This window comes from Elaeis guineensis, chromosome 4, assembly GCF_000442705.2.
Source record: "Elaeis guineensis isolate ETL-2024a chromosome 4, EG11, whole genome shotgun sequence".
Taxonomy (NCBI): domain Eukaryota; kingdom Viridiplantae; phylum Streptophyta; class Magnoliopsida; order Arecales; family Arecaceae; genus Elaeis; species Elaeis guineensis.
The window spans coordinates 130,234,521-130,246,541 of NC_025996.2; positions in this window are offsets into that span (position 1 = coordinate 130,234,521).

Genomic DNA, 12,021 nt, shown 5'->3' on the forward strand with positions numbered 1-12,021 from the left:
TGAAATCAATAAGATAGATTTAGATATAATAGAGCCACCCCTCATACTTCCATCCACCCAAGAGATTGATGAGGCAGTTGTGGAGTAGCAATAATATCCTTAACATAAGAACTTGTCAAGGGCAAAGCAGGATCAAGGATAGGGGCAAGGGTAAGGACAGGGGCATGGGTAGGAGTAGGAGCAGGGATAGAAGCAAGGCTTCTAAAAGGATGTTCGTGAATAGGATAGAAGGCTTGATAAAAAGCTTACGAATGAAGAAGGGGTATGACATAGTCAGTTCTGAAGGTGATCATAATCTACTCTTGAGTGACTTCTTAGATTCTGATGAGGTGATCATACTACAAGAATCCAGACTATTAGCGACGACTAGTTGCTGTCACTAATAGTCCACATGCCATCGTTAATAATTTCATCGACGCTAATTTCATCGTAACAATCAATCTGAAAAAATCTGATCGCTAAATATCCTTATTAGCGATGAAAACTCTAGTTGTCACTAATAAGGCTATTAGCGATGGCTTTAGCGATGAAAAAATTCCATCGTTAATTATTTTTTAATTTTTAAATTAAATTTTTAAAAAATTTTAAAAAAAATATTAGCAATAGCATTTACTGTCGCTAATATCATCTCTAATTTTTTAAATTTTTAAATTAAATAAAAATTTTTTAAATTATTATTAGTGATGGCATTATAGTTCCTAATGCCGTCGCTAATAAGTATTAGCGACGGTATTTTTCATCGCTAATACTGTCGCTAATAATCAACTTTATTTTTTAAAAAAATTAAGAATAATATTTTTTAAAATTTATTTTAATTAATCATAATGAATTATGATTTCTAATACCTATTATAATTAAAATTTAAAGATAATATAATAATCAAAAATTAAAAATTAATTATATTATATTAAAAATATAAATTATATAATTTTTTTTACAAGCAGTATCAAAAAAAATATAATACATCAAAAAAAAAATCTGGTTTGATCCTCATCATCGTTTGCCTCCTCCTACTGTTCCTCTCCAGTAGTTGGTGGATGAGAGCCAGATGTTACAGCATCCTATAATGAAAAAATAAAATAATATTAGTAAGTTTTGATATGAAGACGTATTTTTCGATATGGAGGTGTATCTTTCGATATACTCTTTTGATTTTTGAACAGATTATTCTTATACATTTCATTCCATGATACGAAGTTATAGACACCTCCGATCCATCGATTGGATGGTTAGATTAAATTTTTAGCCCCTAAATTTTTTTTCAGACTCAAATCTAAATATATGAAGCTTCTAAATATAAATACTTAAACACAAGTAAAAGAATTTAGTAATATAATTACTTGATGTGATGGCTGGAACGACGAGCCCAGTCAATCGTGCAGCTGTGGGTCTCGAAGAAGCTCCATGACTATATCGTGGATGGTATCCAAGAGGCTCTGAGGTCGCTGGCTCAGAATAACTAAAGTATTAGAGTTTAAGACATAGCATGTGTGCCATAGAACTATGTGAGCTGACTGCATGAGAGCTCTCTCTTCCAGTACTCTCTCCTCGACTGTGACAGCTCCGATCTTGAGAAGATATGATTTATAATGTCTGAAAATAAAAATAACTATGTATTATATTGTATTAACTTTGTATCAGAATAAAATAATTAGTATCATATTTATTTAATTGTATATCGTGATACCTTAACTTTGTACCACATTCATAAAAGTAACGTGCATAATTTATGACTAAAAAAAAAAAGCAATATTAGTCTGAAACATAAATAAAAAAAAAGATATCTGACTGCATCAATAGGATATTTTTGTCCAGATCTTGATGATGTACGATTCTAGTTTCCTTTCTAGCATTTTAGTTTCTGCAAGAAGTAGTTCTTCTTTGATGAAAGGCAACTTGTCACCCGATGGAGTTTAACTTCTATCTTTGTAGCTATGCAGACCAACACATTATTATGTACTACTGGATGAGAATCATTTTTTTATTGATACGTTGTAAATGCTAACTAACAATCTTACATAACATCTGATCTCTCTGATGAAGGATCGATATCGATTGGCAGGTCTAGGGATAGGTCTGCTGTGGTGTGTTATCTATCGCAGATCAAGGATAACGTTATTAAAAGCATCAAGTTGATCTAGTAAAAATAAATAGATATTTAGGCGAGTGGAGCCTCAGTCCATGACTTCCTAGACTTATAGAATTCCAAGAAAATTACTATTTGTGGAGGGTGTTTAAGGGAAGACAAGTTTCAGTCCATAGTGTACCATCAAGTTGCTACTCGAGGGCTAATGACCTCCCAAAGGGAAAAAAAAATGTAGAACTCCGAACATGCAGAAGAAGAGATCAGTTCTCATTGCATAAAATCTTCCGTTATCCTCAAAAATGGCAAGCAAAATTCATCGGCACCCATCAGGTTTTAGACATCATATGGGAATAAAAAAAAGAGCCTATAGCAATCTGTGGAGCCATTCTCTTTAATATCCATTAATTAAGCTTGAATCATCATCAGAGAAAATAAAAAGGCAACTATAAAAATATAACAAGCAAAATCCATCGGCACCTATCAGCTTTAAGACATCATATGGGTAGAAGAACAAAAGGCTAGTCCGTTTAATATCCATTTAGTTTGGATCATCATCAAGAAAAATAAAAAGACAACTATAAGAATATAGCAATCAAAATCCATCGGCACCCATCAGCTTTAAGACATCATATGGGAAGAAGAAAAAGAGATCAGTTCCTTCAATATCCATTTAGTTTGGATCATTATCAGAAAAAATAAGAAGGCAACCATAAGAATATAGCAATCAAAACCCATTGGCACCCATCAGCTTTAAGACATCACATGGGAAGAAGAAAAAGAGGCCAGTCCCTTCAATATCCATTTAGTTTGGATCATTATCAGGAAAAATAAGAAGGCAACCATAAGAATAACAATCAAAATCCATCGGCACCCATCAGCTTTATCACATCATATAGAAAGAAGAAAAAGAGGCCAGTCCCTTCAATATCCATTTACTTTTTGGATCATCATCAGGAAAAATAAGAAGGCAACCATAAGAATATAGTAACCAAAATTCATCGACACCCATCATCTTTAAGATATCATATAGAAAGAAGAAAAAGAGGCCATAACATAACCCTAAGTCCCGTACATCTAATTGATGCGGCCCTTGCCGTCACTAATACTCACAATAGTAGTAGCACTGGTGCAGGGACGGGGCCAAGGGGCAGGGGCCGTAGGGTTGGGGCCCAGGCTGGGAGTGGTGGGGCAGGGACCGCATCATCAGGCAAGTGGGGATGGGGCCACGGGGAGGCCGGCGGGGCAGGGTCCAACCAACGAGGTCAGGGCGGCCGCAGGTGAGGTAGGGCCGGGGCGGCTGGCTCGGGGTCGAGGCATAGGAAGTGCAGGCGGGGTCGGGGTGGCCGTGGGCTAGGCGGGGCCAGGGTGGCTGGCTCGAGGCCGCCGCATAGGAGGCACCAACGGAGTTGGGGCTGTTGGGAATAGTGTCCCAAAGCCAATCGTCAGCCTGTTGACGGTTGTGCTTTTTGTTGTATTAGTACATGAATTATAAATTAATAAAAATTATTTTGATATTTTTCATCATAAATTATTTCATCTTCTAATGAACTCCTGTGTTGTGGTGAAATCTTTAGGACTATTTAGACTCGACAAAGGAGGATTTATCGTTTAGTCCTTAAACCTGTTCGCGACCAAATGATACGTTGTTACCAAGGACAACAATGTTTATCAAGCATAGGTCATTGTGTACCATATGGGTTGGTTGTCCTCTTAACCAAGGAGTGTGGAGACACTGGTATGGCATACAGGTGAGATGTATGGGTACATCTGCATTGAACGTGACTGACTCCGGAGCTTTTTTTGCTGTCAAGATTTACTCCGATGGGATATGGGTATAACTGTCCCTCCGACTTGAGACCGCCACAATGACTTGCAAGTAACTCACTGCACTTAGGCACTGGACTACCTGAATTTCTAATTCAGTGACGGAAGGCTGCTGGGTGTAGTCAAGTACTTGACTTATCGGTGCGTGTGTCAAGATGCGATTGACCACTCCAGTTCAGGAGCTGTGTACAGTTGTGTTTCAATTTAGCAAAACCTTGACCAGGATAGTCCTAGTGAGGAGTCACAGGACTGTTTGAGTTGAGCACGATTCGGATGATCTGATCAGGGTTGACAGTTTAACCCTGAGTCATCCTAAACACAGGAGTCAAAAGGGATGAATTATTCAGTAACCATATTCACATAGGTTCTGAGTATTGCGATTGTGACTATTCGAACTATCTGGATGTCGGGTACCATTACTAGATGGTCACTTCGATTAGTACAGAAATTGATTTCTGTGCTACCGGCTTAGGTTCGAACCTGTGGGGTCACACACATTAGAGGTTCCTATCTGATCTGATGGCTGGTGAAGAGTCCTAATGCTCGTAGACTTTGAGTCCTACGTGTCTGAGACTCTGTAATCGAGAATCAGGATTCTCTGATCATGAGTTCCATACATTTTGGATACTGGGATCAAGAGTCCCACTGATTTGAGACTTTTTTTATCAGAGTTTCATATTGATGGACTCTGATGCCCGATTGCCCATCGAATTTGGACTCAGTATTTATGAGAGGTTTAATTAGTGATTTGATCATTGATTAACTCAATTTGATTGAGTAATTATTTTTGGATCAAGTCCAATTGAATTGGATTCAGTTGGGTTTGACCCGATTAGGTTAAGTGTTGACCTAATCGCTAAGGTGTTTTGGTCCCTGATTTAATCAGGGGTTAGGCTTAGTCAATTTCTGATTTGATTAAAATTTTACTGAGCCTAAATAAGCCTAATTAAGTTGGATTTAACTTAGTCTAATTATGCTTAACCTATTTTGATTAGGTTGATTCAATTATGATCAAACCACCTTTTGAATTCAACTCCCTGCGCCACCTCACTTCTCTGCGCCCATTTGAATTCACGAGAAGCAACTTCTCATAAATTTTCTCTCACGCATAAGGCATCCCACGCCCACCCTTGTGCGCCAATTATCTGGATAAAAATAAGTTAGTTGGCCATTCAAATTCAAAGGATGTTTGAATTTGAATGGGCAACCAACTAATCCATGTGCCACCCACCTTATCTTGTGCGCCCCTTGCTTTACATGAGAAAGAGTTTCTCATGTAAACTCTCTACATACAAGAGAGCCAACACTCTTCTCTTCTCACACGTAGAGTGGATAGGAATGAGTTGGTTGGTATTTGAATTCAAATTCGATTTGAATTCAAATGAGCAACCACTTATCTTTATCCTCTCATGCGGTAAAAATGCTGCAAAGATGCGGTCTTGTATCATTTAAAAAAGGAGATAAGATTGGGCATGCGAAGATGATATCTGAGAAAAAAGGGTGGTGTGAGAGAGCTTTCTTGCATGAGAAAAGAAAAGAAAAAGAGAGAAAAGAAAGAAACAAGTGGGCGCAAGTTTCTTCGATGAGTACCCTAGGGTTTTGGCCTAGGGTTTGGAAAGTGAGAATGTGATCTACGAGTGTTGTGAGCCCACCAAACTTCGGAGAGAGTTTCAACAACCTCTCAAGTGAAGCGAAAATTCAGTGCAGGGGCAAAATGGTAATTTTAAAATTTTTTCAAAATTACTATTTTACAGCAGAATTATTAATTAATCTCATTAATTAATACTAATTAACCCTACACTATGATCTAAATATGATACAACAGCATGCATTTAAATTTGAAATTCAAATTTGAAATAGTAAACTTTTTACTATACTGTGTTCAGAACAAATCACCTTTTGTGGGTAGTCAATCACCGCAATCTGATCACCGTCGGAGGGCTCTGATTATCACGTCACAGCCATACTAGTGTCTGACCTCTGCGGATCATCCACACGAAGCTCCCATCTGATCGGCTCCTCACGAATGCTAGTTCGTGATTTCACCCTTTTGATGGCTGATGTTGATCGAACTCCTTCGATCGATGTGTGCCGACTCCTCGGATGCTCTAGATCGTCTGCACGATTGGTTGAGAGGCTGATGGATCTCTTCCTAAAATTTGGTGGACTCACGACACTCGTGGCACACCAATCTCACTTCCCGAACCCTAGGTAGAAACCCTAGGGTACACACCAAAAACCCTGCGCCCAAATTTCTTTCTTTTCTTTCTTTTTCTCTCGGAAGGTTTTGGACCTTCACCTCACGCACAAGGCTTCCTCACGCCCCACTTTCTTTCTCAAAATTTTTTTTTACGCACGCCCCAGCTCCCTATCTCTTTTAAAATAGTTCAAAACGTGTCTTATCCGCGTGAGAGGATAAAGACAAGTGGTTACACATTTGAATTCAAATCAAATTTGAATTCAAACTAAAACCAACTCATCCCTATCCACTTGGGCATGAGAAGAGAAGGTGCGAGTCTGCTTTGTACGTGGAAAGGTTTCACGAGAAACTCTTTCTCGTGTGAGATGTGGGGCGCTAAAGTGGATAATGTTATGTATGCGCAAGAGATAAGTTATCAATTCAAATTCAAACACGCTTTGAATTTGAATGGCTAACTAATCATCTTTATCCAAATATTGACGCATAAGAGTGGGCGTGAGAAGGGTTTTGCGTGAGAAAAAATTCATGAGAAGTTTCTTCTCGTGAATTCAAATGGGCGCAGAGATTTAAGGTGGTGCAGGGATTCAAATTCAAATGGTGGTTTGATCTTAATTGAACCAACCTAATCAAAATAGGTTAAGTACAATTAGACTAAATTAAATATAATTTAATTAGGCTTAATTAGGCTCAATAAAATCCTAATCAAATCAAAAATTGACTAAGTCCAACCCCTGATCAAATCAGGGACCAAACCATCTCGACAATTAGGTCAACTCTTAACCTAATCGGATCAAACCCAACTGAATCCAATTCAATTGGACTTGATCCAAAAATAATTACTCAATCAAATTGAGTTAATTAGCGATCAAATCACTAATAAAACCTCTCATAATTATTGAGTCCAAATTCGATGGGCAATCGGGTATCAAAGTCCATCAATATGAAATCTTGATCGAAGAGTTCAAATTTCAAATTCAAAATTTGAAATTCAAAATTTTGACCCCGGTACCCAAAATATGTAGAACTCATGATCAGAGAATCCTAATTCTCAATTATAGAGTCTCAGACACATAAGACTCATAATCAGCCATCAGATCAGAAAGGAACCTCTAATGTGTGTGACCCCGCAGGTTCGAACCTAAGCCGGTAGCACAGGAACCAATTCCTGTACTAATCAAAGTGACCATCTAGCAATGGTACCCGATGTCTGGATAAGTCAAATTATTACAATCACAACACTCAGAACCTACGTGAATATGGTTACTGTATAATTCATCCCTTTTGACCCCTGTGTTTAGGATGACTCAGGGTTAAACTGTCAACCCTGATTAGATCATCCGAATCGTGTTCAACTCAAACAGTCCTGTGACTCCTCACTAGGACTACCCTGGCCAAGATTTTGCTAAATTGAAACACGACTGTACACAGCTCCTAAACTGGAGTGGTCAATCCCATCTTGACACACGCACCGACAAGTCAAGTACTTGACTATACCCAGCAGCCTTCCGTCACTGAATTAGAAATTCAGCTAGTCCAGTGCCTAAGTGCAGTGAGTTGCTTGCAAGTCACCGTGGCGGTCTCAGGTCGGAGGAACATTTATACCCATATCCCATCGGAGCAAATCTTGACAGCAGAAATAGCTCCAGAGTCGGTCACGTTCAGTGCAGATGTACCATTATATCTCACTTGTATGCCATACCAGTGTCTCCACACTCCTTGGTTATGAGGACAACCAACCCATATGGCACACAACGACCTATGCTCGATTAACATTGTCGTCCTTGGTAACAAAGTATCATTTGGTTGCGAATAGGTTTGAAGACTAAGCGACAAATCCTCCTTTGTCGAGTCTAAATAGTCCTAAGGACTTTACCACAACACAGGAGTTCATTAAAAGATGAAACATTTGTGATAAAAAAATATCAAAATAACTTTTATTTATTTATAATTCATGTACTAATACAAAAAGAGCACAACCGTCAACAGACTGACGATTGGTTTTGGGACACTATTCCCAACATCAAGTGCATCTACTGACGATCCGAAGCGTCTGAGGATTCGACAGATCAAGATCGAAGGAGTTCGATCAGCATCGGCCGTCAAAAGGGCTCTGCAATGAACTAGCATTCGTGAGGAGCCGATCAGACCGGGAGCTTCGTGTGGACGATCCGCAAAGGCCAGACACACTGTGTAGCTACATTGCGACAATCAGACTCTCCCGATGGTGATCAGATTGCGGCGATCAACTATCCGCACAAAAGTAATGTGTTCTGAACACATAACAGTAAAATATTTACTGTAGAAGTTTGAATTTCAAATTTAAATGCATGCTATGTATATATCATATTTAGATCCTTGTGTAGGGTTTATACATATTAATTAATTAGATTAATTAATAATTTTGACTGTAAAATAGTGATTTTGAAAAAGTTTTAAAATTATCGTTTTACCCCTGTACTAAAATTCACTTCAGGGGCGTTTGTTGGTGAGGCGGGGCCGACATGGCAAGCTCGGGGCCACCGCATAGGAGGCGTTGAGGCTGCCGTGGGCAAGGTGAGGCTGACATGGTGAGCTTGGGTCCATGGCGTAGGAGGCACCGACGGGGTTGGATGCTGGGAAGAAGGATGCACAGGGAGCGGGGAACGCTGGGAAGGATGCGCCAGGGAGGGGGGTCACCATCGGTTAGGAGAAGGCACCGGTGAGACAGAGAAAAGCCAAAAAGGAGAAGAAGGAGAGGAAATTTATAGGAAGGAGGAGAGCATGAAATTTTTTTCCCTCCAATAGACTGGAGTGTGTTTTGGGCAGACTATTACCGACGGCAACTCACCGTCGGTAATACAATCGGCAAAATTTTATTTTACGTGTTAGGATATTAGCGATGGCATTTTCATTGCTAATACCCATCCGTCATTGCTAATACTATTAATTTTTTTTAAAATATCAAGTTTTAATATTAATTTTTTCATAATTTTTAAAATAATATTTTTTTAAAATTATTATAGTAATGATAAATTATTCCATCTCTAATGCAGTCACTAATACTATTAAATTTTTTAAAATATTAATTTTTTTTTCTTAATTTGTCATTTTTTGGGTGGTTAAAAATTATTATTGGGTTTTATTAAATTTTTGGACTTAATTAATTTAGAGATCAAGTTCTATTTGATGTAAATTAGATTTAATTTAATTAGACTTGACTTGATTTGAGACTAATTAGGGTTTAATATTTCAAATTGGACTTGGATTCAAAGTCTAATTGAATTAGGTTTGACAGGATTTTGAGTTGGATTCGAATGGAGTTTGAATTGGATTTGAATTGAATTATGGATCAAATCCTAATTGATTTAAATCAAATTTAACTTAATTAGATTTGACTTAATTTAAAGCTAATTGAGTTTTATAATCCAAGTAGGACTTGGATTCAAAACTTAATTGAATTAGGTTTGACAAGATTTTGAATTGGATTCGAATCGCATTCGAATTGAATTCGAATTTATCATGGATTAAGTCTTAATTAATTTAAATTAAACTAAATTTAATTAGGTTTTGACTTAATTTGAAGCTAATTGGGTTTTATAATCTAAATAAGACTTAGATTTATAGCATAATTTAATTAGGTTTGACAAGATTTTGAATTGGATTCGAATTGAATTCGATTTGAATCATGAATCAAGTCTTAATTGATTTAAATCATATTTAATTTAATTAGATTTAACTTAATTTGGGGATCATTGAATTTTATAATCTAAGTAGGAATTGGACTAAAAGCCTAATTGAATTAGGTTTAACAGGATTTTGAATTGGATTCGAATTGAATCATGGATTAAATTTTAATTAATTTAAATTAGATTTAATTTAAGTATAATTAACTAAAATTGAGGCTAATTAGATTTTATAATTTAAATAGGACTTGGATTCAAAGTCTAACTGAATTAGGTTTGATAGAATTTGAAATTGGATTCGAATTGAATCCAAATTAAAAATTATTTTCTCTTAATTGATTTAAATCAAATTAAATTTAATTAAATTTGACTTACTTTAAGAGTAATTGAGTTTTATAATCCAATTAGAATTTAAATTTAAAATCTAATTGAATTAGATTTGACAGAATTTTGAATTGAATCCGAATTGGATTCGAATTGAATCTAAATTAAAAATTATTTTTTTAATTGATTTAATTAGATTAAATTTAATTAGATTTGACTTAATTTGAAGGTAATTGGATTTTATAATCCAAGTAGGACTTAGATTTAAAGTCTAATTGAGTTAGGATTGAAAGGATTTCTAATTAGATTCGAATCAGTTCGAATTAAATTCAAATTGAACCCAAATTAAAAACTATTTTCTCTTGATTGATTTAAATTAGATTTAATTTAATTAATTTTAAATTAATTTAAAATTAATTAAATTTTATAATTTAAGTAGGACTTAAATTCAAAGTCTAATTAAATTAGGTTTGATAGGATTTCGAATTATGTTTGACAGGATTTCGAAGTGGATTCGAATCGGATTCGAATTAAATTTGAATTGAATCCAAATCATTTTTTGGATTATTAGCGATGAAAAAATATTTTGTCACTAATTCCGTCGCTAATAATATTTTCAAAAAAATATTTTTTTAATTATTATTCAGACTTTTTAAAAAAATTATTAGTGACGGCAAGGTTTTTATCGCTAGTAACACCAATTCACCGTCGCTAATAATTATTTTATATTTAAATATCATAAAAAAATTTAAAAAATTTAAATATTTTTAACGATGGCTTTTGCTATCGCTAATAATTAAATTTTTATCGCTAATAGTATTAGTGATAGCGAGATTTTTGATCGATTTTGTGATGGCTAAAAGTTATTAGTAACAGTGAAATTTTTTTCCGTTACTAATACCATCACTAATATTGAATATTCTTATAGTAAGAATGATGGGCTATTTAAGAAGTATGTTGGTGATTCGATTGTTGATACAAATGTACAAGGCTAGCAGGAAAGAGTTGCAGAAGAAGATGTGATGGTTGGGAAAGAGCTTGAGCTTGGAGATATTGACGGGCTTAGAAGCATTAGTAGCTCATCAGAAGGGAAAGGAGACAACTCTAAGTTCCTAAAGTTCAATGAGATCATAGATTTTTCAAAGCCTATAGATCTGAAGTTGAGAATACTTTTTGCTTCAATCAGTATGTTTAGAAAGGCTTTAAAGCAATATGCTATATAATAAGAGTTTGACTATATATACAAGTATAATGGAAAATCTAGAGTAACATGGTTGTGTACAAGAAGAGTTGTGGTAAGAGGGTAATGAAAAATCTTGATGGATGTAGACTCATTATTGAATTAGATGGGTGCCATTTAAAAGGAGCTATGGGAGGACAACTACTATCAGCTATTAGGAGAGATAGTAATAATGTCATTTTCCCTATTGCATGGGTTGTTATTGAGGCCAAAAACAAAGAGAGCTAGATGTGGCTTTTAACAACCTCTTAGGAGACATAAGAATAGTGGAAGAAGGAGATTGGACATTCATCTCGAACATGTAGAAGGTACTTGCCTTTGTCTATTTTTGTTAGGCTTTTTAATATTTCAATATATGTACTAACTTTTTGTTTTCTCTAGAGATTAATGGAGATATTAAACTGTATGATGTCACATATTGATCATAGATTTTGTGTGAGGCATTTGCATGCCAACTTTAAGTAGTTTTTCAAAGAAAAGAACTTCAAAGATATCCTATATGCAATAACTCAGACTTCTATCCAATCTTAAAATAAATTCAAGTTAAAGATAAAGGCTAGTTAGCTGACTTAGATTAAAAAGTAGCAGATTACTTAGACAAGAATTATCTCTATGGTACAGACATGCATTCCGTCTTAGATCGAGATGTGATATAATACTGAATAATATATGTGAATATATTAAT